Below are 25,134 nucleotides of genomic sequence, written 5' to 3' on the forward strand. Positions count from 1 at the left end.
TTATAACCAAGTTAAGAGGAGAACTGGAGCTGGGTGCTGGATAAGAAAAGAAAAGGTCCTCCTAGGCCCAGGGCATCGGTTAAAAGAATAACAATAAAAGGATCCCAAGTAGCCTGCGCCAACCAGATGGTGGGAAACTGACGTACACAGCAACAGGGCAAAACACTCTTCCTAAGAATCTGGGTGGATTTAGCAGATTTGAGACAAACCGGATGAGTACATATGGTAAGATCTGACTGGAACACATGCATATTTAACGGGTAAACTTATACTGACCAAATGTCAAACCAAAGTATAAAGAAATTTAAAACCTTTCATACATGAAGAATACCACAACCTCACTGAACGTAAAATCATTCTTGAACATTTGTTGGGCTCCTGCTACATGGCAGGAGCTGGGAAGGTGAGTGGGATTCTAAGGTAAGACATAGTGAGAGCTAACAGATGAGTGAGGAAGATAAACAGGCAGAAAAGGAAAACAGTCATTCCAGGAAGTGAGGACAGCAAATACAATTGCACAGAGGCGTGAAGGAATACGACGTGAACGAGGATAGAATGTCACTTATTAGTAGTTGGGCACGATAACAGGATGAAGCAAATTTTTCAATTTTTTTTGCCCTGACAAACTTTAATATTAAACACTTCCTTAAATGGAATCTGATATTACTTAATTGTGGTAAAATGATATGACTGAGGAAATTAAGTGTTCAGCCTGATATTTTATTTTCATTGCTTTTTCCGTAAGATTTGTTATTCAATAATGATATGGAGAAAACAAAGCATACAAATGTTAGAGTCTATGTTAACAAAAATTACTTTCTTTACTAAGATCACTCTTAGAGTTGTACTTCTTACAACAGAACTCTCTTAAATCCTGAGCATATTTACAGAAGAATATGATTTTAATCAAACTTATTTCACAGGAAAGTAAACACCACTGACTGTATATATTTAAGTATTTACTGCTCCAGTCATTACACTGCATCTTTGCAGCTGCTCTCTGATTATCTGATAAAATATTTATTCTGAAAAATAAAACAAGATCAGTTTGCTTAAAGATGTATCGATTCTGTCTTTCCTCAATAATAAAACTAGCATAGACCAACAGGATAAACTCTGACCACTTATTTTGGACTTTCCACAGACTTTTACTTTTACTACCCTTCCTCCAATAGAAGAAAGATGACAAGGAATGTTGGAGTAAAGTGCATCTTGCCTTAAATTCTCCTGCAGTCACGTGCTGCACGAGGATAGCTGGTCAATGATGATTTTAGGATGGTGGTCCCTTAAGATCGTAAGGGAGCTGAAGAATCCCTGTTGCCTAGTGATGTCACAGCCGTGCAATGCATTACGCCCATGTTTGTGTGACACTGTCACAAGCCACTGCGCTGCCAGTCGTATACAAGTACAGCACACACCATTACACAGTACGCGATCATGATAATAAACGACTACGGTGCTGGTTTATGTACTTCCTATACTACACTCTTGGTCGGGAGAGTCCTCCTCCTACTTACTACACAAGTCGCTGTCAGACGGAATGCGTGTTACCCCAGCAGCTGCCTCAGGCAGCGTCTCCTCATGGCATCATTCTCTCTCGGGCTTCACTGAACCTCACGCTTTGTACAGGAACCTGCTGCTCAGGAGTGTCGCCCAGGAGCGATCGGCTACACCATCCGCTGAGGTGTGTAGTGGGCAGTGCCATCGAGGTGTGTAAGTGCACTGTACAATGTTCGCACAATGACGAAATCGCCCAATGACACACTTCTCAGAGCGTATCCCTGCCGTTAAATGGCACGTGACTGCATACACTTCCACATTACGTGTAATAAAAATTTGTTTCTTTTACATTTCAGTTAACATTTACTCAATTAGACTGAATATTATACCCTCATGTAAAGCTACAATAAGATATACTCTCAGCAAAAGTAGTGTTTTGTGGTGCAAATTACATAGAGCAAAGCACACAAGTAAGTTTACAGCTTGACACATTTTATACACACACATATTTAACCATCACCCACAGCAAGCTGGAACAAGTCCAGGATCTAGAAGTCTCCCTCATGCGTGGTCTCACCTGTCAATAACGTCCCCACCTGACCTACGGCCAGAGGTGCACTCGTCTGACTTCTGTCACCGCAGATTAGTTTTGCCTCTTCTCCAACATATGTATTCTTTTGTATCTGGCTTCTTTGGGGGGAAATGTTTATTTTTATGTATATATTTCTGGGAAGCAAGTGAGGATGGGGTGACGGCATGTGGGGATGAGGAAGATATGAAGTTGGTTTATTAGTTTTCATAGTTATGAAACAGCTATTATGTGTCAGTGTCTAGACACAGCACAGAGAATACCAGGTAAAAAGGGATTGATACCTACCCTTACAGGATTTATAATCTAGACGGGGAGACAGGTAAATGAGTAATTACAAGCATTGTAAGAGCAGATGGCCCTGGTGCCAAGGACACAGGAAAGGAGCAGCTCCCTTTGCCTGGGGAGGTCACAAAAGACTCCAGAAAGGACTGAGCTGAAAAAAACAAGTTGAAAGATTTGCTAACTGCTGCTAATGTGCAGTTGGGTGATGGATGCCTGGGGATTCGTTATGACTCTCTCTCCTTTTGTGTATGCTTGACAACAACTATAAGAAAAGTTTAAATTGTGCCTTAAAGCATGAATAGGAGACAATAAGACAGTGAGATAAGAGCATGCCAGGTAGAGAAATATTTAAAACAGAATGAGAAGGAAAACTACAGAGTTTTCAGGGAGGTGCAAGAAAGAGGACCGAAAAGCCAGGCGGGGGCTGGATGGGTGAGGTCCCTCCATTCCCCACTAAGGAAGCTGGGCTTCCTTCCACCTAAGCAGCTGGGAGCCACGAAGCCTCCATGAGCAAGAGAACAATCTGCTGAGACTCGTATTTCACAACAGTCATTCGGATGCCAGTATAGACACTAGGTAAGAGAAGAAAGGACAGTGATCAGAGGGAGGCTACTGAAGTCACCCTGGCAGGAGATAAGGAGGGACAAAAATCTATAATTATTTCAAAACAGAAATTTAATTAAAAAACAAAAGAAGAGCAATAGTAAGGTCCTAAACTGAGGTAATGGTGGTAAAGAAGAAGGGAACACAGTGTTAAAAATACTGTGTTTTTCACATGATTTGTTGAAAATTAGCCTGTTGTTGTTTGTCAGCCCAGATGAAAGATTTAGCCACAGGCTGCATTAGATAGCAAACGGTCAAATTGAATTCCTGGTGAATATTTAATTTTTATATTTAAATTTCTCTACGTGGCCTTGCAGCAATTACAAACATTTTCTCGTATTTCCCCCTCTTAAGGGGTTTCAGTTGGACTAAATAAAAGGAATCAGGGTAATAGACTTCGCAGCGCTAACAGCCGGGCCGGCGCTCCGTGAGTGCTAGATGTCCTCGGTCACCTGGAGAGTTTCAGGGACTTGGGAGACCAGCTTGGAACAGCAGTGGGAGAGCTCAGTGTCATCATGCAGACAAGTCACCAGCCAAAGGCCAACAAAAAATAAGGAAATATCGAGCTAAAAGCAAAAGCTAAGCTAAAGTCAGACGTTTGAAGTCCACAGTATTTATTGTTGATTTTGATGTGTCTGAATTTTACAAAACATCCGTCCTCAAAATAACTGGCACAAAACAGCAATCTTTGATAGCTTCAATACCTGTTAGCTTTTGTAAACATACACAACAAGGCAGGTCTCCTCCTACTCTTTTACTGTGTAAGAGAACCCAGAAGATGCCAGCTGAAAATAGCCACATGCTTTAATGCAATCATTTACTGGGATATGTCCTTTATTGCGTTCTGCTTCATGCCTTTCCTTGGCCGTACTCCGTAACACGAGGTAGAAAAAGCACACTGTGGTGTCAAGTCCTGGGTTTCCTTAGTTACAAACGTTGGACAAAGTGGAAACTCATTGACTCTTCCTGACTCTTTGCAGTTCAAATACTGCTATTGCTACTCCCCATCCTCATCACCAGTAACTGCTGCAGTCAGGAAATCTCATTAGAATTTGCCACCTCACCGTGCTCAGCCATGCTGACATACTTAGCAGCTTAGTCTACTGTTTTTTGCCTGATTATTGTAATGGGAAGAAAGAAAAGCTACATCCCCAAAGACAACTCCCCCCCCCAAAAAAACTTAAATCACAAATTTAGGGTTCAATAGCTCCTCTAAATACCTAGAGCAAACAGGATGGAGGAAAAAATGATCCCGGGCAGTGGATATGCGTATTGATTCAGAAACTTAGTAAGAGAAAGTCACGCCAAGGACGCCTGCACAGCAAGCTGTCACAGGTACCTAAGACTCACAAAGCAAACTGGACGAAACGCCTAGAGGAGTAACACTCCCAGTACCTGACGGTTTGGCGTGCTACACACATCCTCAGTAAAGCGCACCAGGTACATAACATTTCCAAAGCAAACAACAGGTGACGGGCAGGAAAAAGTGAAGTTCATGTCATTTTTACAAGTCACATTTAACCTGGCAACATATTTTGTTACGTGAAACAAGGGAGTTTTCAAATCGAATAATCAAAGAAATACATTTACTGTTGCATAATATTCTAGGGAATTCAGAAAGTTATTTATTGTACACAGCACAATGTGAGAATGTATGCTGCTCTGTATGTCTACGATTTCCTTTTGGCTTTCTTCTGCCTCTGATCTCCATACAATTGTTTCCTTCCACTTCCATTCTCGGTCCTCCCTACAGAAGTAAGTGAACAGTCTCAAGGAATTAACTCTTAAGTTTGTCCCTGAAAACAACCTCTATTCTCTGACCACCCATATGCATTTAACAACAAAATAATGACAACGTTACCAGTATATCATATTTCATAGTTTGCAAATCTATTTTACATACAGCAGGGCAGATATGATTTCCAGTTTACTATTGAGGGCACTGAGGGTGAGAATAGTTGAATATTTTGCCTATAGTTGAATTTCACGGTACACAGGGAAATTAAAGAACCTTGATATTCTAACTCATAAAATGGTGCTAGTGGCAAAATAAATAATAATAATAATGGATGGTAATCTACAGAATAAAGTAAATATCCATGAGTCCATGCTGATATACTCAAGTAAATGAATAAATAAATGAGGGAAACAGACGGCCCTTTCTTACAATAGAATTCCAGTTAATAAATGTAGAAAGAATCACAGAAATAGAAAAATCACCATTTGGCAAACACCACAGTAATCACTGTGAGAGGCAAGAACCATCACGGGACTCTGAAATTAGGGGGCAAGAGTACAATGAGAAACAGGAAACTTAAACACCTCACAATATCTTTCCACAAGATACTTATTAATTACAAAGGGAAGAAGAGTAACTTCACAGTGGAGAAAGCTGGCAGATACCACCGTAACCAAGTGACCAGTTATCATTACTAGTAATGAGACATATCGACATCATGTACCTCTTGAGAGATGAACTGAGAAAGGCTGAACATCTCTGTTTATCAGACATGCTACACAATGACTGGCCCGTTGCCTCAGTGTCAAGGTCATAAAAGACAAAGACTGAGGAACTGTCCGAGGTTGGAGGCACGCAAGGAGACACGACGACTAAATGTAATGTGGGGTGCTCTGAGCCCCTGGGCCAGCAAGAGAACAGGGGACCACGGAGCAATAGGATGAGGTCTGTACCTTAGTAAAGTGTCGGAATTAACGCCTGGCTTTTGAGCACTGTTCTGCGTGACACGGTAACATTTGGGAAAGCTGGGTGAAGCATATATGGGAATTCCTGGTACTATTTTTGCCACTTTTTGATAAGCTTGAAATTATTTCCAAATAAAACATTTTCTAAAAGATTATGGTGTTGGTGCTCATAATCTAAACCACATCATTTGGAACTAGACTTTCTCTGTTTAAGTGTATTGATTTTTGTCTCCTCAATGAGCTCCACCAAAGGATTAAACATTCACAAGTATTGAATCATTTTAAAGGTTTAAAAAGGAGGGTTTAAGTAGTAATAGTCAAAGTAAAGTCTGCACATATCCCCTTAGTTAATGACTAGTGATATAAAAAAAGAGCTTTTTTCCAACAATAATAAAAGATTTATCATTTTAAAAGAATCCAAGTAACACTGATCTAATTGAAAGTAGTGTAGACGAACAAAGGAGGGGAAAAAACCTTATACCAAAGGTGTTTTCAGAAAGACGCTCAATTCCATAGCCTTTTGCAAGAGCAGGAATCTGGGCGCCTGGCTGAGTTCCAGGACTAAACCCAGGGCATGCAATTTGATGAGAGTAAATATGGCTGTAAATTAACCCAAGAATTATTTGGTTGCAGTCAAAAATAATAAGAGAAGCAAGGAAACTTTTCTAAAGATTTTTCTCTGTAAAAAATTGTAAGACTGTGGTATTTACAATGTTTTGTTTTGATGACATTGCCGATAAGACAGATAACTGGCGAGATACATACAATGCAAACTTTCATCAGAAGCCACAAGACGCAACTTGAATTTAGCCTCAAAGAAGTACTTTTCTTCCAAACGACAAATCTAGTAAACTAAATGGGAGCACTAAAAATAAAGACATAATCTATAAAATCTCACAAATACGTCTGGCAATGAGATGTTAGGAAATGAGAAAAGGAGGGGGAGAGGGGCTCTCGGGTCTTAAGTGTCAGAATTATTCTCTCTGTGAGTAGCTAATCTCCTTTCAAAAGCATTATCTCCAAGTTATGACTCACTTTAGAGAAAAGAGAAAAACTGAGAAAGAGAAGAAATGGTCAATACCATTGGCTTCATAAGCTTAAGATTTTCTAAGATTTACTAAATACTAAACAGAAGCTTTGTTAAAAGCTGTCAAGAATCAGCCCCTAAAGAAAGCCTAACAAGAAGTACACAGAAGGCCACAATGAAGCACCACAGAACAAAAGTATAATTACAGTTTTAAAAACAAGGCAGGCTGGATAAGGCCTTCAATTCCCTATCAGAGCTATTATCACGTCAGCGAAGCTGGATGTGCACTCACTTTCCACTTAGCATATCAAAGCAGCTCAAGCTTAGGTCAAGGATTGCCCAAGTACAGTGCCTCGCTTGTCTGATCCACCATACTAGTAAGTGAATTCTTCTCATCGGCATAAATGGCCTTCCGTTGTATTTGGATATTCTAGCCCACTGACAGCCCACCACCCAATTACTAAAACACAACCTCATCTGAGGTTCCATGAACTTCCAAACACCACAGGAGATTGCAAAACTTGAACTGTTTGTTATCCTGTGGTGAGAAAAGGTACATTTTGGTGGAATGCTTCAAGTGTTTTAGTGGAACAAGAAAATCAGAAAAATAATCTGAAAGGTTTTATACTTCCAGATATGACAATATCTTAAATAGAGGCATTTAACTCACGCCTTCATCCCATCACAATTAAAATGCTAAAACAAACATAAAATAGGACAGAATTACATCAATGCCAGAAACTAGGAATGGACGTCATTCATATGACAAAACTGTTGAAAAATTTCTGCAAGACATGGTAAGACAGATCTGGACAGAAGAACGATGTCAAGAGCTAATAGTGACTTATCTTCCTGAGAAAGGAGCGTTATGACAGTGGAGAAGATACTGGCAAAAACAGCATTAATAAGAAGCTAGCGAATGGGTGGGCCACAGGGAAAAATAAGAAACCCTCCATCTGGAGTCCGTGTGACCAACAGCAATCAAGGGTACTGGAAGCAACTTTGCCCCAGGATGTGCATTGCTGCATATCAAACAGTGACCCAGGAAATCTAAGAATTTCTCCCAGAAATGGTGGGCAGATGCATTGGGAAGGTAGACGGATAACTATAGTTCACAACTGGCCTTGTGGCTAGCACAACACCCGTTCCTCAGAGAAGACATTAGAGACATTTATTCCCCCGTTAGGACAGGCTCCCAATCCACTCCTCTCAGGCTTCTGGGTTGATGGACAGAAATGTAAATTTCTATTAAAACCAAGTCTCTTATGTAATACTTGAAAGGAAAATCTATTAGTGTCCAAGGACAGTGAGGTTATTGCAGATGCATTCATCCACACAAATCGCAGACACATTCAACTCTAGATGAGACTTCTCCAAGCATAAGGATGAATAAAAGTTAAAAGAAGAAGAAAGAGGAAGAGAAAGAGGGGAAAGAGAATGGGTGTGCAGGGTGGGGTGTTAGCAGAGAAGGAGAAAACAAGAAAGAGAAAAAACCATACTGGGTCTATGAGATCATTCTGCTACAACTATAAGAGAGGAAAATAAAACACTCGAGACAGATAAAAAAGCATAACGGTTTTGGGAAAAAACCTGGAGACAGAAGTAATTTTTTTTTTTAAAGATTTTATTGGGGAAGGGGAACAGAACTTTATTGGGGAACAGTGTGTACTTCCAGGACGTTTTTTCTTTTTCCCCAAATCAAGTTGTTGTCCTTTCAGTCTTAGTTGTGGAGGGCACAGCTCCAGGTCCAGTTGCTGTTTTCTAGTTGCAGTGGGCACAGCCCACCATCCCTTGTGGGAGTCAAAACCGGCAACCTTGTGGTTGAGAGGACACACTCCAACCAGCTGAGCCATCCGGGAGCTCAGTGGCCCCTCAGCTCAAGGTGCCGTGTTCAATCTTATTTCAGGGGGCGGAGCCAACCATCCCTTGCGCGACTGGAGGAATTGAACTGACAACCTGGTGGTTGAGAGCCCACTGGCCCATGTGGGAATCGAACTGGCAGCCTTCGGAGTTAGGAGCACGGAGCTCTAACAGTCTGAGCCATCGGGCTGGCCCAACTAAAGTAAATTTTAATTAAAATTGCATTATATGAAATTTAACACATTTTTTTTTTTTTAGAAACAGGTTCTTTGAAACAAGATGAAAGATCACATCTTGGGTAACAGATTGAGGTTTGGTTAAGAGCAATGCAGATGCAAGTAGGAAGCTGAAATAAGAAAGAAATAAGAATAAAAGATGCAATAGTAGAAAAATGTAATAGAATAAAAAATGTAACAATAGCAAAAGTAAAAATGACATTAATGATAACCCAACAGAAAAATGAGCAGATTTCAAGACACTTTACAAAAAAGAACATCCAGATGACCAATAAACATAAGGAAAAATACACAATTTCCTTAGTAATTAGAAACATACAAATTAAAACCATAATGAGGTATCACAACACGCCTACCAAAATTGCCAAAATAAAAACAAAGTACCGAGCGTTGCCAAGAGCGTGGAGTATTCTCAGACCTTATTAGTGGGAGTGTAAATTGGGCGCAATCACTTTGGAAAGCTCTTCGGCAGCATGAGCTGAACACAGGAATAACCTGTGACCTGTCTGCCCCGTGGTGACGCAGCAGCAGCACCACTTAGGAGTTTGTTAGGAAAGCAAAATCTCAGAACACACCCAAAACCTGCCAATTCACAATCAGCATTTTACTAAGAGCCCAAGTAATTTATATGCAGATTAAAATATAAGAAGTGCTGTCCTATAATTCATCTATTCTACTTAAACTCATCCACTGCACTCCTGGTTATATGCCCAACAAAAATAACACAAGTATTCACCAAAAGATAGTTACTAGAATGTTCACAGCAGCGCTATTTACTTTTTAATTTTTAAAAATATTATTAAATTAAAAAAAAATTTTCAGTTACAGTTGGCATACATTATATTAGTTTCAGGTCTTCAACAGTGATTACACATTTATATAACTTACGAAGTTACAAAAGTTCAGTACCCACCTGACACCATACATAGTTATTGCAATATTATTGATTATATTCCTTATGCTGCACTTTACATGTCCATAACTCTTTTTATAACTGGCAATCTGTACATGTTAATCTCTTCCCCTTTTTCTCCCTTCCCCCACAACTTCCCATTGCATCTGGCAACTAACAATATGTTCTCTGTATCTATGAGTTTGTTTCTGTTAAATTATTTTGTTTTTTTTAGATTCCACATATAAGTGAAATCATATGATATTTGTCTTCCTCTGTCTGACTTAAATGGCAAGATTTCATTGTTTTTTATGGCTGAGTAATATTCCATTGTATATATGTACCACATTGTCTTTATTCATTCCTCTTTCAATGGACACCTAGGTTGCTTCCATATCTGGGCTATTGTAAATAATGCTGCAATGAACATAGGCATGCGTATATCTAATTAGTGTTTTCAATTTCTTTGAATAAACACCCAGAAGAATTGCTGGGTCGTACCGTAGTTCTAGTTTAGTTTTTTGAGGAACCTCCATACTGTTTTCCATAGTGACTGTACCAATTTGCAATCCCACTCACAGTGCACGAGGGTTCCCTTTTCTCCACATCCTCACCAACATTTGTTGTTCGTTGATTTGATGATGGCCATTCTGACAGGAGTGAGGTATGAAGATATTTCACTGTGGTTTTAATTTGCATTTCTCTGATGATTAGTGATGTTGAGCATCTTTTCATGTCTACTGGCCATCTGTATGACCTGAAATGTCTATTCAGGTCCTCTGCCCATTTTTTAATGGGACTTTTTTTGTTTTTGTTTTTTTTTGGTGTTAAGTTGTATGAGTTCCTTACCGATTTTGGATATTAACCCTTTATCAGATATATCATTGGCGAATATGTTCTCCCATTCAGTAGTTTGTCTTTTCATTTTGTTGATGGTTTCCTTTGCTGTGCAAAAATTCTTTAATTTGATGTAGTTCTATTTTTTGTTCTTTTGTTCCCCTTGCCTGAGGAGAACTATCCAAAAAAATATATTACTAAGAGCTATGTCAAAGAGTTTACTGCCTATGTTTTCTTCCAAAAGTTTTATGGTTTTGGGTCTTACATTTATTTAAGTCTTTAACCATTTTTGAGTTGATTCTTGTATGTTGTGTAAGAAATTGATCCACTTTCATTCTTTTACATGTGTCTGTCCGGTTTTTTCAATACCATTTATTAAAGAGACTGTCGCTTCATTGTATATTTTTGTCTCCTTTGTCAAATTAATATGACCATATAGGCTTGGGTTTATTTCTGGGTTCTCTTTTACTGTGTTCCATTGATATATATGTTCGTTTTTATGCTGTTTTGATTATCTTGTAGTATGGTTTGATATCAGGTAGTGCGATACTCCAACTTTGTTCTTTCTCAAAAATGCTTTGGCTATTTGGGGTCTTTTGTGATTCTATATAAAGGTTAGAATAATTTGGTCTAGTTCTGTGAAAAATGTCATTGGTATTTTGATAGGAATTGCACGGAATCTACAGATTAGTCTGAGTTGTATGGATGCTTTAACAATGTTAATTTTTCCTATCCATGAGCACAGTCTAGTCTTCCATTTATTTGTTATCTTTCTCTATTCTTTCTTCAATGTCTTATGCTTTCCAAGTACAGGTCTCTTACCTCCTTAGCTAAATTTACTCCTAGGTATTTAATTCTTTTTAATGCAATTGTAAATGGGATTGTTTTCTTAATTTCTTTCATGATAGTTCATTATTGGTGCATAAAAATGCAACTGATTTTTGAATATTGATATTTCATCCTCCTACTTTATTGAATTCATTTTTGTGGATTCTTTAGGATTCTGTATATACCGTCTAGTATCATGTCATAATTAGTTTTGACAAACTGCAAATAATTAGTTTTACTTCTTCTTTTCCAATTTGGGTACCTTTTATTTATTTTTCTTGTCTGATTGCTCTGTTGACTTCCAATACTATGTTGAATAAAAGTGGTGACACTGTTTTATCTCGTCCCTGATATTAAAGAAAAAGCTTTCATTCTCCTCCTGCCATCCAAGATGCTGAAAGGAAAGAAGGCTAAGGGGGAAAAGGTGGCGCCAGCCCCTGCTGTCATGAAGAAGCAGAAGGCTAAGAAGGTGGTAAATCCCGTTTGAGAAAAGGCCAAGATTTTGGCATTGGAAAGGACATCCATCCCCAAAGGGACCTCACCTGCTTTGTCAAACGGCCCTGGCACAGGGTACGGCTGCAGCAGCAAAGAACTATTCTCTGTAAGTGCCTGAAAGTGCCTCCTGCCATTAATGAGTTCACCCAGGGCTTGGATCGCCAGACAGCGACTCAACTGCTTAAGCTGGCCCACATGTACAGCACAGAGACAAACCAAGGGAAGAAGCACAGACTGTTGGCTCGGGCTGAGAAAAAACCTCCTGGCAAAGGGATGTCCCCACAAAGAGGCCATGTGTCCTTTGAGCAGGGGTTAACATTGTCACTACTTTGGTGGAGAATGAGAAGGCTCTGCTGCTGGTGACAGCACCTGAGGTGATCCCATTGAGCTGGTTGTCTTCCTGCCTGCGCTGTGCCATAAGACGGGGGTTCCCTTCTGCATTATCAAGAGGAAGGCCAGACGGGCACCTAGTCCACAGGAAGACGTGCATCGCGTTGCCTTCACACAGGTTAACTCGTGAGGGAGCGCTGGCTAAGCCGGTGGAAGCCATCCAGACCAATTCCAACGACAGATATGATGAGATCTGTTGTCACTGGGGAGGCAACGTCCTGGGCCCAAATCGGGGGCTCACACTGCCACACTGGAAAAGGCAAAGGCTAAAGAACTGGCCACCAAGCTGGGCTGAGCATACACTGTTGAGTTTTCTGTACATAAAAGTAATACAAATTTTTCTTCAGCCAGTGTTAAAAAAGAAAAAGCTTTTAGCTTTTCACTATTGCATATGATGTTAGCTGGGTTTACCATATATGGCCTTTATTATGTTGAGGTACATTCCCTCTATTCCCACTTTGCTGAGAGTTTTTATCATAAGAGGATGCTGGATTTTGTCAAATGCATTTTCTGAACCTATTGATATGACCATATGATTTATTTTCCATTTTGTTCATGTGGTGTATCACATTAATTGATTTGTGGATTTTAAACCAGGCTTGCATCCCAGGAATAAATCCCACTTGATCATGATGTATGATCTTTTTAACGTATTGCTCAATTTGGTTTGCTAATATTTTGTTCAGTATTTTTGCATCTATGTTCATCAGGGATATTGGCCTATAACTTCCTCACTTTTTCCCTCCCTCTTTCCCTCCCTCCCTTCCCTTCATTTTTGTAGTGTCTTTGTCTGGTTTTGATATCAGGGTAATGTTGGCCTTATAAAATGAGTTTGGGAAACTTCCTTCCTCTTCAATTTTTTGAAATAGTTTGAGAAGAATAGGTATGAATTCTTTGAATGTTTTGTAAAATTTCCTTTGAAGCTATCCGGTCCAATTTGTTTGTTGGGAGTCTGTAGACCTTTCAGAGATTTTAGGAAACTGCACAACATGAGCTGAAGCAGCACATTTGTGTGGAAAAGCTGCTGAAAGAGGTTTGGACAGAGTGTGTGAGCTGGATTGTGTTGGGTCTCAGGGAATCACCAGGATGGAGTGAATTGTGTTAACCAGGTTAATGGAGAGTTCAGATTTGGTGCCTACCTGGGTCTGTAGGCTGGGTTGGGGGTGGGCTCAACAAAGGAACAATGGTTCTTGCCAGCACTTCCATCCATCCAAGAGAGAGCTACCCTGACCCCTGCCTCTCCAACCATCACCCTGAAGCTGGTCAATTCATTTCCTCCCCATATGACACTGGCACTTTTCAAGCCACTGCCCCTGCACTGGGACTCTGAGAAAATGAATTTGTGAGCAAGTGAGTCTGTGCGGGAGTCCTTTAAGGTCAGTATCACCTAGGTCCTTAGCAACCCACTGTCTTTCCCAGACACAAATCTCACTGATTTTCACAGCCAGATGCTATGGGGACTTTTCTTCCCAGCAACGGAGTCTTGGGCTAGGGGGCCCAGCGTGGGGCTGGGACCTCTTGCTCCTCTGGAGGTACCTCTGCAGTCCAGATACCCTCCCAATTCTTAATGGCCACACGTGGGTGTGGGACCAGCCCATTCCAAGTCTCTGCCCCTCCTACCAGTCTCAGCATGGCTTCTTTATATCCTTAGTTAGAGGGATATAACTGTTCAGCTAGTCTTTAGGTGGTTCTCAATGATAGGCTCTATAAGTTAGTTGTAATTTTGTTGTGGTCATGGAAGGAGGCGAGCACAACATCTATCTACTCTGCCATCTTGTCCCTGCACTATTTCTAATAGCTAGAAATTAAAAATTACTCAAACACCCATGGATACACAACGGACAAGTAAATTGTGATATAGTCACCAGATAAGAATGGACAATCTATAACTGTACACAATATGGACAAGACTCATATATATATAATAATGAGTAAAAGAAGACATACAAAGTCCTGTACTATTCATTTTATAGAAAGTACAAAAACAGGCAGAACTAACTGTATTGTCAGAAATCAGAATAGTGATTAACATTTGGGAGGGGGGTAGTATACAGTAGTGAGTAAGAGGGAACATGAGAGAGGTTTATGGGTACTCAAAATGTTCTGTTTCTTAGGTACAAACTTCCACATATAAAATAAATAATCATGGGATGTAATGCCCAGCATGATGACTACAGTTAATAACACTGTCTTGCATATTTGAAAGTTGCTAAGAGAGTAGATCTTAAAAGTTCTCATCACAAGAAAAAATTGTTGTAACTATGTAAGGTGATGGATGTTAACTAGACATACGGTGGTAATCATACACAATGCATACAAATATCAAATAATTATGTTGTATACCTGAAACTAATATAATGTTGTATGTCAATTATAACTTGAAAAAAGTTCTCTTTCTTAACCCGGCCAATAAGCATATGAAAGGTGTGCTTCATCAGTCACCCAGGAACTTAGAATTAGACCACAATGACATACCATCACACACCAGAATACCTGAAATTATAAAAACTGACAATACCAAGTGTTAGCAAGAATGTAGAGCAATATGCACTATCCAGCAGAGCTGGTGGGAAAGCAAAATCATACAACCACTTTGAAAACTAGTACAGCAGTTTCTTCTAAAATTAAAGATACACTTACCATGGAACCCAGCAATTCTACTCCTAGGTATATACCCAGGAGAAATGAAAACATATGTCCACACAAAGATTTGCATACAAATGTTCATAGCAGCTTTATTCATAATTGCCCCAAGCCGGAAATAATCCAAATATCCATCAACAGGTGAATGAGTAAACAAATTATGGTGAATCCATAAAATAAAATTCTAATCAGCAATCAAAGAGAACGTGATACACACAACAACATGGACAATTCTCAAAAACATTTTTCTGTGTAAAAGAAGCCAGACACAAAGAGTACACACTATATAATCTCATTTACTTTAATTGTTAGCAAAGGCAAAACTAATTGTAATGACAAAAAGCAGAGCAGAAAGGCAGAAAGTGGCTGCCTGGTAATGGAGGTAGGAGGGCATGAGGAAATTTGGGGGCTAAAAGAAATATTTCATATAATAATTATGATGGTGGTTTATACAGTTGCATACATTTATTAAAAGTCAGTGAGTACATTTTATTGTATATAAGTTATATGCTAATAAAATTCATTTTCAAAAAAGCCACTGACAAATCAAGAAAAAAGACTTTAACATACAAAGATTAAGTATTCGTGCTCTAGAGAGATAATGCCAGTAATACCAACAAGAAAACCTCAGTATCCCGATAGAAAATGTGAAGGACACTGTGGATTTCCAGAATGCTGAAAAGCTCACAGAAACACTTGAGCACTGACTGCTTTCAATTAGGAAAAAACACAGATGTGAATCCAGTACTTGTAAACATTCCAGAAGCTAATTGATAAATTTTTCCAGTATGGTAACGTAAGTCACAAGTATAAAAGGGTTATGGTTTAGCAAACAGTGAGTTTTTCCAGAGCCTGGCAAAAACCAGTGTCATCAAACAACAGGATTAGGGAAAGCTGTGCTGAGATTCCCTGTATCTGCTGCAGTCACGTGTGGTCACCTCACTTCTAATAAGATTATATTCCCTTTGCCAATGAAGCAAGGAACATAATCTGACTCTAATGTGTCAGAGTGAGCTTTCTCCTTCCACCCATCCAAATGCATCATTTGGCATCAGAAGTGAGACTAGCACAGACATACCACCACCCTTGTTGGGATGAAGTGTTGGAAGGAGTGTTGGCAAGGCAAGTGAGGGAACTGCTGCCTGAGGAAGTCTGGGTGGAGACGAGATAGATCAGAGCAGTTATGTGGGTATTTTTCTGAGTAGTCATAAGAGTGGAGTCCACACACTATTCTTTTACTTCTGATGAGTTGAACCCAATGTATAATTTAAAGGGGGAAAATTAAGATAGTCTAAGGCATAATTTACTGGTATCTGACTACCGAAGGTGGTGAGGATGATCACAGACTCTTAAGGAGAACTGAGAAGCCAGGGAGATGAGAGAGGTATGAGGCATCTGGAGGACCCTGTCACATGACTCTAAGACGGGTAGTCAGCAACTTTTCAGGTTAGTAATGCATAAGAGCTAGTTTATTTAAATTTGGAAAAGTATAAAAATAGATAAGTGAAATGCTTTAACTCTTGCTAACCCAACTCTGTACGAGAAATAACAAAACACACACACACAAAATGATATTAATTGATATTGATGGTTTTAAATATGGGAAGATAGTGATGATAAAGTTATGAAGAGCTCTGTCTTTCTTAATATTTCCTGTAAAAGTGGCCAAAGAAAAGACTGGTTCTAATTAAAGAGTTTAAGTGAATGGCTTGATTCTAAATGTTTGTGTTAAATCTTTCCTCACAGAAAATTCTGAAGTTGAGACTGTGATTTGGACAAATATTTTTAAAACTAACTAGGTTAAAATTAGTGTTGGAAGGTTCCAATTTCACTTAAATAGGACTATAATATCTTCACTGGTAAACAGCAAGACAATTTCTTTTGGGAGAATATTTAGGTTGGGTGTGAAAAGTAAAAAGGAAAACAAAACAAAAACTATGAACCCCATCATTTCCAGGATGACCCATATTTCCCAAGAAAACAGAATTCAAATAGTCTCAAGATCATTTAACTTCTGTGTTTAAGACATAATTTTATTTAGGTGAAGACATTTGTGCTGGATCAGAACCAAATGAGACAAAAAGAAATGGCTAGAAATAGAGGCTAAAGTCTAAGGAAATAATTACCCCCATTTGGATATTTTTAGAACCTTGGCTTGAGACTTTGACTTCTGGAACCTCTGATCTGAGAAGGCAGATGCTGATAAAAGGTGGATCTTTACAGAATTACAGTTACAAACAGAATATGTTTTTAAATTTAAAGAAACATCACAAAAGGAGTTATGAACTTTTTAAAAAGCATTTGAGAAAGGGGAAATAGATGGCAGTTCACTGAGGGGTAAGTTCACCATGATCAGGAGCTCCAGCACCACGAGGGGAGGAGCCAAGTAGGACTAACAGGCAGCAAAGAAGCAAAGAAGCAGGTGGCGGGAGAATCTTACACTTGAGGGTACTGCAAGCAGCAGAACTCTGTGCCCCCACGCCTCTGTGTCCCCACCCTAAAAAGGGCTCACAGTGCTCATCATATACCTTGCCTAATTTGAAAAAAGAAACAAGGGAGAAGAAGGAAATCATATGAGACCCAGAAGCCTATATTCACTAGCTGGTGTGTTTGTATCTGTGTTCTATGTTTGGAGAGGTATTATAATTTTTTTAAAAAGCCTACAATTCAAAAAACCAATCAGAAAATAGGCAAAGCACTTGAATGGATATTTCTCCCAAGAAGACATACAAATTGCCAAGAAGCACATGAAAACATGTTTAACATCACTAATCATCAGGAAAATGCAAATCAAAACCACAAAGAAATACTACCTCACATGCATTATGATGGCTTACTATAAAAAACAAAAAACAGGGCCGGCCCGGTGGCTCAGGTGGTTGGAGCACTGTGCTCCTAACGCTGAGGTCACCGGTTCGATTCCCACAGGCCAGTGAGCTGTGCCCCCTACAGCTAAGATTTTGAACAATGGTTCTCCCTGGAGCTGGGCTGCTGTGGGCAGCCAGAGGTGGGCATGAGTGGCCAGCAACCGGTGAGAGTTGCCATGAGCTGCTCTGAGCAGCTGACCGCCGACCGACCGCCTCAGCCGGGGGAGCGCAAGGCTCATGATGCCACATGGGCCAGGTAGCTGTGCCCTACACAACTAGACTGAGACACAACAGCTTGAACTGAAGTGTGTGGGGGGGGAGGCAGAAAAAGAGGGGGAAACCCCCCCCACACACACAAGAAAATAAATAGAGACTAAAGAGACAATAGAAAAAAATCAATGAAACTAAGAGCTGGTTCTTTCAAAAGATTAAAAAATTGATAAACATAAATCTTTAGCAATACCCACCAAGGAAAAAAAGAAAGGACTCAAATAAAATCAAAAAAGTCTCTCATTGAGCCCTCACATTATATATATAAAATCATAGTTGGCATTCATTAATGTTTAGCTTCTGGTGTACAATGCCATGATCAGGTATCCACAGTATCCCTGAGGTGGTCTCCCAAATAGGACGCATGTCCATCGGATACCCAACAAAATCTTTACAACATTATTGAATACCTTCCCCAAATTAATTTTCAAATGGCTCGGTGTGAGGTCGGAGGGATAGTGGATGGGGAGATGGGGCTTCACAGTGTGAGGGATATAAATGATGAACGTCTAAGTATTACCTTGTCTTGTACACCTGAAACTAATAAATTAAAATTTAAAAAAAGTCTCTCCACAAGTCTCCTCAAAGAGAAGACTTAGAAAACTGACACCACAGAAATACAAAGGACAGTAAGAGACTACTGTGAAAAATTATAAGCCAACAAATTTGACAACTTAGAAGAAATGGATAAACTCCTAGAAATACACAACCTACCAAGACTGAATATAAAATCTGAATAGATCATTATACTAGTAAGGAGATTAAATCAGTAATCAAAACCTCCCAACAAACAAAAATTGAGGACCAGACAGCTTTACGAGTGAATTCTACCAAACATTCAAAAAAGGATTAATACCAATCCTTCTCAAACTCTTCCAAAAATAGGAGGAATGCTTCCAAACTCATTTTATAAGGCCAACATTACCTGATACCAAAACAAGATAAGGATTGAAAAGAAAATTACACAAAGAAAAGAAAATTACAAGCCAATATCCCTGATGAACACAGATGCAACAAGCCTCAACAAAATATTAGCAAACCGAATTCAATAACACATTAAAAGGATAATACACCATGATTGAGTGCAATTTATTCTAGGGATGCAAGGATGGTTCAACATCCACAAATCGATCAATGTGACACACCACATGAACAAAATGAAGGGGGAAAAATCATACGATTACCTTAATAGATGCAGAAAAAGCATTTGAAAAAATTCAACATCCATTCGTAATAAACACTCTTGACTAAGTGGGTATAGAGGGAACATACTTCAACATAATAAAAGCCATGTATGAAAAGCCCACAGCTAACATAATACTCAACGGTGAAAAGCTGAAAGTTTTCCCTCTAAGATTAGGAACAGGCGAAAAAAAAATGGCGGCGTGAGGTGAGCCTCTGTAACGCTCCCCTGGAATTTACAACGAATCGGACAACAATAACTCCACAAAGGACTCCTGGCACAGCAGACAGGCAAGACAAAGAGGCCCACTACTGAATTCACCTAAAGGTGGGTGAATCGCGTGAGCGGGGAGGAGGGAGAGGAGAAGTGCGGAGACGGAGCCGCGCGGGCGCAGGACACAGACCTAGCTCAGTGCTCGGAGCCCGCTCCTCCCGGATCTTCCGCAGCTGCGGGAGAGGGAAGGACTCGGACTGCTAGGGCTCCGCTTACGGCCCACAGGGCTGAGGGGGCAGCATACAAAACCGCTGAACCCAACGCTCGCTCACGGCAGACCTCGGAGCAAAGACTGAGGGAAGAGGGCTGAAATCGGTGGTTTAAGCCCTCACTACCGAGCGGAGAACGGAGCCCTAGGCACGGAGACTAGCCGCCCCCTCCCTACCCTCCCAGAGCTCGCCCCGCCCCCACCTGCCCGGTGCTAGAAGCGATAAAGTAGCAGTGTCGGATCAAAGGACAGAATATTTGCTGCTCTGACAACTGTGGACCTCAGACACAGATTCGCAGCTCAACTAGTTCCGGCAAAGGGGAGGGAGCTGTGGAAGCAGGACTGGCTGTGGTGGTGGTCGCCGCCATTGCTCTGGGCCACCTCTCACAACTCACCCCGCCCCTGGCCCCACCTATCTGGGCGGATCCCTGCAGGAGTAAACAGAACTGCTGAAACAAACGGGCTCTGAATCTGGTGCAGAAAGAGCTTTGGAACTCCAAAAGCTCTTCGCATACCTATCAACCTGTTGCAGAAGACACTCCTGTAGATGTCTAGGAAGAGAAATAGTAAATCAGTGATTGCCATGAATAACCAAGGCAACAAGATAGCTCAGAAAGAAAGTGAAAAGTCTCCAGAAAAGGAACTTAGAGATATGGAACTTTGTGATTTAAATGACAGAGAATTCAAGATCGCAATTCTGAAAAAACTGAACGAGATGCAAGAAAACACAGAAAGGCAGTTTAATGAACTCAGAAACACAATCAAAGAACACCATGAGCATTTTACAAAAGAGATTGAAATCTTGAAAAAGAACCAAATAGAATTTCTGGAGATTAAGAACTCAATAGAAGAAATTAACAATAAAATATCCAGCTTACGTAGTAGAGTTGACCAGATGGAGGAAAGAATCAGAGACATCGAAGATAGGAACCTGGAATTTACACAGAGGGAAGAAGAAAGAGACTTGAGACTTAAAAGAAATGAAAGAACTCTACAAGAATTTTCTGACTCCATCAGAAAGAGCAATATAAGAATAATGGGCATACCAGAAGGAGAAGAAAGAGGGAAGGGAACAGAAAATATATTCAAACAAATCGTCGATGAGAACTTCCCAAACTTGTGGACAGAACTGGATCCTCGAATCCAAGAAGCAAATAGAACACCTAATTACCTCAATCCCAACAGGCCTTCACCAAGGCACATTGTATTGAAGCTGTCTAAAATCAATGACAAAGAAAGAATCCTCAAGGCAGCCAGGGAAAAGAAGATGGTAACTTACAAAGGAAAGCCCATTAGATAATCATCAGATTTTTCAGCAGAAACTCTACAAGCTAGGAGGGAATGGAACCAAATATTCAAACTATTGAAAGAGAGAAATCATGAGCCAAGAATAATATATCCAGCAAAGATCTCCTTTAGATATGAAGGAGGAATAAAGACCTTTCCAGACATCCAGAAGCTGAGGGAATTTTCTAATACACGACCTGCACTACAAGAAATACTAAAGGAGGCTATTAGACCACCATTAACAGGGACAACTTGTGGCAACCGCAACATAAAAAGGGGGAGCGTAAAGGCCTGAACTGGAATATGGGAATGGAGAAAGTAAGCGTGCTGAAGAAACTGGAATACTCTAAATATCAAACTTTCTTTTACATAAACTCAAGGGTAACCACTCAAAAAACATCCAAATCTGAAATATATACTGTAATAAAAGAAGAAACAGAGGGAAACATCATAGAATACCACCACACAGAAATAACAGACAACAACAAAAAGGCAAAGAAACAATGGAGACACAGCCTTACCAGAAAACTAAAGACAGAATGACAGGAAATCCTCACATATCAATAATCACCCTAAATGTAAATGGACTGAACTCACCAATAAAGAGACACAGAGTAGCAGATTGGATCAAAAAACTAAACCCAACCATATGCTGCCTACAAGAGACACATCTCAGCTACAAGGACAAGCATAGACTCAAAGTGAAAGGGTGGAAATTGACACTCCAAGCAAATGGTACCCAGAGAAAATCAGGTGTAGCCATAATGATTTCCGATGAAACAGACTTCAGGGTGAAAAAGATAACAAGAGACAAAGATGGACATTTCATAATGGTAAAGGGGACTATACAACAAGAAGACATAACAGTCATCAATATTTATGCCCCCAATCAGGGAGCACCGAAATATACCAAGCAACTACTAACAGAACTAAAGGGAGAAATTGACCAGAACACAATTATACTAGGGGATTTAAATACATCATTGACAGCTATGGATAGATCATCCAAACAGAAGATAAATAACGAAATCGCAGCCCTAAATGACACATTAGATAAATTGGACATAATTGACATATATAGAGCACTTCATCCTAAAACATCAGACTATACATTCTTTTCTAGTGTACATGGAACATTCTCAAGGATAGACCATATATTGGGACACAAAATCAGCCTCAGCAAATTTAAGAAGATTGAAATCATACCAAGCATATTCTCTGATCACAAAGCTTTGAAATTGGATATCAACTGCAAAAAGAAAGCAGGAAAAAACACAAATACATGGAGATTAAACAACATACTTTTAAAGAACGACTGGGTCAAAGAAGAAATTAGAGGAGAGCTCAAAAGATACATAGAAACAAATGACAATGAAAATACATCCTACCAAAATTTTTGGGATGCCGCGAAAGCAGTTTTAAGAGGGAAATTTATATCATTACAGGCCTATCTCAAGAAACAAGAAAAATCCCAAATAAATAACCTCATGTTACACCTTAAAAAACTAGAAAAAGAAGAACAAGCGAAACCCAAGGTCAGCAGAAGAAAGGAAATAACAAAAATCAGAGCAGAACTAAATGAAATAGAGAACAAAAAGACAATAGAAAAAATTAATGTGACAAAAAGCTGGTTCTTTGAAAAGATTAACAAAATCGACAAACCCTTGGCTAGACTCACTAAGATAAAAAGAGAGAAGACACTAATTAACAAAATCAGAAATGAAAAAGGGGAAGTTATCACGGACACCACAGAAATACAAAGGATTATCCAAGAATACTATGAAGGACTATATGCCACCAAATTTAATAACTTAGAAAAAAAGGACAAGTTCTTAGAAACATATAGCCTTCCAAGGTTGAATCATGAAGAACTGGAAAATCTAAACAGGCCGATCACCAGTAACGAAATTGAATCAGTCATCAAAAACCTTCCCAAAATCAAAAGTCCTGGACCAGATGGCTTCACCAGTGAATTCTACCAAACCTTCAAAGAGGATCTAATACCAATCCTGCTCAAACTCTTCCAAAAAATTGAAGAAGAGTCAGTACTCCCTAACTCATTTTATGAGGCCAACATTACCCTGATACCAAAACCTGGTAAGGACAACACAAAAAAAGAAAACTACAGACCTATATCCCTGATGAATACAGATGCTAAAATCCTAAACAAAATTCTAGCAAATCGAATACAACAATGCATTACAAAGATTATTCATCACGACCAAGTGGGGTTCATCCCCGGGGCACAAGGATGGTTCAACATTCGCAAATCCATCAATGTGATACATCACATAAACAAAATAAAGGACAAAAATCATATGATTCTATCAATCGATGCAGAAAAAGCATTTGATAAGATACAACATCCATTTATGATTAAAACACTTACTAAAATCGGTATAGAAGGAAAATACCTCAACATAATAAAGGCCATATACGACAAGCCCTCAGCTAATCTCATAATTAATGGTGAAAAGCTGAAGCCCTTTGCTCTACGTTCAGGAACACGACAAGGTTGTCCCCTATCACCTCTGCTTTTCAACATAGTGTTGGAAGTCCTCGCCAGAGCTATCAGGCAAGAGAAAGAAATAAAAGGCATCCAAATTGGGAATGAAGAAGTTAAACTGTCACTCTTTGCAGATGACATGATGCTATATATAGAAAACCCTAAAGACTCCACCAAAAAGCTATTAGAAACAATCAATGAATATAGTAAAGTTGCTGGCTACAAAATCATTGTACAAAAGTCCATTGCTTTCCTATATACCAACAATGAAATCTCAGAAAAAGAGATAGAAAAAACAATTCCTTTTGCAATTGCAGCAAAAAGAATAAAATACCTAGGAATAAACTTAACCAAGGATGTGAAGGATTTATATGCTGAAAACTATAAGACATTTTTGAAAGAAATTGAAGAAGACACAAAGAAATGGAAGGGCATTCCTTGCTCATGGATTGGAAGAATCAACATAGTTAAAATGGCCATATTACCCAAAGCCATATACAGATTTAATGCAATCCCCATTAAAATCCCAATGGCATTTTTTAAAGAAATAGAACAAAAAATCATCAGATTTGTTTGGAACCACAAAAGACCCCGAATAGCCAAAGCAATATTAAAAAAAAGAACAATACTGGAGGTATCACACTCCCTGATTTTTCCTTGTAGTACAGGGCTACAATAATCAAAACAGCTTGGTATTGGCGGAAAAACAGACACATAGACCAATGGAATAGAATTGAGAACCCAGAAATAAAAACACATAAATATGGACAGATAATTTTTGACAAAGAAGCTAAAAACATACAATGGAGGAAAGACAGCCTCTTCAATAAATGGTGCTGGCAGAATTGGATAGCTACGTGCAAAAGAATGAAACTGGACTGCTATCTGTCACCATGTACCAAAATTAATTCAAAATGGATCAAAGACTTAAGCATAAGACCTGACACAATAAACTGCATTGAAGAAAACATAGGTACTAAACTTATGGACCTTGGGTTCAAAGAGCATTTTATGAATTTGACTCCAAAGGCAATGGAAGTAAAAACTAAAATAAACAAATGGGATTATATGAAACTGAAAAGCTTCTGCACAGCAAAAGAAACTATTGACAAAATAATGAGGCAACCAACTGAATGGGAGATTTTCGCAAACAGTTCCTCTCATAAGGGGCTAATATCCAAAATATACAAGGAACTCAACAACAAAAAAACAAACAACCCAATTGAAAAATGGACAGAGGACCTGAAGAGACATTTCTCCAAAGAGGACATACAAATGGCAAATAGACATATGAAAAAATGCTCAACATCACTAATCATCAGAGAAATGCAAATGAAAACCACAATGAGATATCACCTCACCCCAGTCAGAATGGCTATCATCAACAAAACAAATAGTAACAAGTGTTGGAGAGGCTGTGGAGAAAAAGGAACTCTCATACACTGTTGGTGGGAATGCAGACTGGTGCAGCCGCTATGGAAGGCAGTGTGGAGGTTCCTCAAGAAATTACGAATAGAATTACCATATGACCCAGCAATCGCTCTCCTGGGTATCTATCCCAAAAATATAAAAGCATTTCTCTATAGAGACACGTGTACGCCAATGTTCATTGCAGCTTTGTTTACGGTGGCCAAGACATGGAAACAACCAAA

The 25,134-nt window shown here is 39.4% G+C and overlaps 1 protein-coding gene and 1 pseudogene across 2 annotated transcripts in view; one reads left to right on the top strand and one right to left on the bottom strand.

Annotated features, from left to right (window-relative positions):
• Window positions 1-25,134, bottom strand: part of REC114 (REC114 meiotic recombination protein) — a gene marked incomplete at both ends in the record, with an annotated part of 79,926 nt that overhangs the window by 27,814 nt on the left and 26,978 nt on the right. The window lies entirely within an intron of this gene.
• On the top strand, window positions 11,749-12,540 carry LOC308498405 (large ribosomal subunit protein eL8-like; annotated as a pseudogene). Its single transcript has one exon. The product of its transcript is annotated as a large ribosomal subunit protein eL8-like (transcript).

Source organism: Rhinolophus hipposideros, assembly GCF_964194185.1.
Source record: "Rhinolophus hipposideros genome assembly, chromosome: 5".
Taxonomy (NCBI): Eukaryota; Metazoa; Chordata; class Mammalia; order Chiroptera; family Rhinolophidae; genus Rhinolophus; species Rhinolophus hipposideros.